Source organism: Aegilops tauschii, chromosome 5 (assembly GCF_002575655.3).
Source record: "Aegilops tauschii subsp. strangulata cultivar AL8/78 chromosome 5, Aet v6.0, whole genome shotgun sequence".
Lineage (NCBI taxonomy): Eukaryota > Viridiplantae > Streptophyta > Magnoliopsida > Poales > Poaceae > Aegilops > Aegilops tauschii.
Window position 1 is genome coordinate 131,449,754 of NC_053039.3, and position 2,199 is coordinate 131,451,952.

Here is a 2,199-nt window from a genome sequence, read left to right on the forward strand (position 1 = left end):
CATTGTATTGAGAATCAAAAGAGAGAGAGAGAGGAAGCCATCTAGCTACTAACTATGAACCCGTAGGTCTACAATGAACTACTCATGCATCATCGGAGAGGCACCAATGAGGATGATGAACCCCTCCGTGATGGTGTCTAGATTGGATTTGTGGTTTCTGGAACTTACGGCGGCTGGAATTGATTTTCATCGACTCCCTTAGGGTTTCTGGAATATTGGGGTATTTATAGAGCAAAGAGGTGGTGCGGGAGGCCACCGAGGTGGGCACAACCCACCTGGGCACGCCTGGGCCCCCAGGCCCACCCTGGTGGGTTGTGCTCCCCTCGGAGCCCCCCTCTGGTACTTCTTTGGACTAACAGGCACTACTGCAGGTTGCTGCTAACGCGACACTACGTTCAGAGACCCTTCGACGAAACTGTGTGCGATGCATTAGTCGCAAACGGTGGTGTAAAAAACCCGGTAAAAAAGGTGCAAAACGTTTGCGATGGAGGATGCATCAAACACAGTTCAGATTTTAGTTGCGTGTGCGATGCTGGGCATACGGTTCAGTTCAATTAACTATTTGCAATGTGGCAGAACAAAAGAAACGGGCAGCTAGATGAAGGCGTGTGCGATATACGGCTTACGGTTCACTCGGATGAACTGTTTGTGATTAGGCAACACAAAAAAAAGGTCAGCCAGATCAAGGTGTGTGCGATATACGGCATGCGGTTCACTCGGATGAACTGTTTTGCGTTGAGACAAGAGAACATAAACGGTTCAATATATCAAGATGTGTGTGATACGCGGCAAACAAGTCTGTAATCAGAAATGTGTGCGAAGACCGATATAACACAGACGATTGCTTCTAATAAGACGTATGTGATATGCTCTGTCTACACAACATCTATTGGCCATTGGGCGACGGGTGGTCATCCGGGTACGCCATAAGGATGCGAAGTGGGCATCCTATATCAGCAAGGACTAGGTGTTCCACCAATAGCTCATCCAAGAGAACTCTCAAGTTAACTGTGCTCAGGCTGGAGTAGGCATGAGATGGATGACCGGATGGGAAGTTGTCTTGATGTTAATCCCACTGATGGGATGTATCTTAAAGGTCCATTAAGGACATTTATGACACATCCCATCAGTGGAATTAACCTCAAGGTCCTTGTTTTGTTTTTGTTTTGTTTTTTTAACACATGTTAAAGGAGGTCTACCGCATTACTTTTTAACAATGTGTGATTGAGGGCATACGCTTCAGAAGGATTAACTATTTGCGATTAGGCAACAGAACAGAAATGCCACATACGTGGCCGAGAAAGCGTGCCCACGTTACGCCGTCCGGGTATAGTGTCGCACTTAGAAATTATAGAACTATCAATAAATTTTGAGCCTGCGTCCCGTCACATTCCAAATTGCAAACCTGTTCACACCGATCAAAACCTAAACGGTTTCCCACTTAGGAGCATATTAGTACTCAGTTATAAATACTACTACTCCAAGATGACTGCACATTCCTCCTCAACTCCTCATCCACAAAAACAAACAAGTCATTCATCATCGTTCCCCTGCGTCTGCCATGGCCAGCGTGAGTTCTGGGTCGAGAGATTGCCACCAAGGAGAGGCGAGCATGGAAGCGGAAGCACGAGAGATGTCCCGCCTCGCTGCGAAAGCAGCCGACATGTCCCGCCACGCCGTCGATGCAGCAGACTGGTCCGGCCGCGCCGCGGAAGCAGAAGAGATGTCCCGCAGTGCCGCGAATGCAGCAGAGATATCCTCCCGCGCCGCGGCTGAGGGAGTCCTGGACTAAGGGGTCCTCGGGCGTCCGGCCTGTTATCTATGGGCCGGACTGATGGGCTGTGAAGATGCGAAGGCCGAAGACTGTACCCGTGTCCGGATTGGACTCTCCTTGGCGTGGAAGGCAAGCTTGGCGACCAACTACGAGGATTCCTTCTTATGTAACCAACTCTATGTAACCCTAGATCCCCCCGGTGTCTATATAAGCCGGAGGGTGTAGTCCGGAAAGGATATACTCATTACCATAGTCATACAGGCTAGACTTCTAGGGTTTAGCCATTACGATCTCGTGGTAGATCAACTCTTGTAACACTCATATTCATCAAGATCAATCAAGCAGGAAGTAGGGTATTACCTCCATAGAGAGGGCCCGAACCTGGGTAAACATCGTGTCCCCTGTCTCCTGTAACCATCGACCCT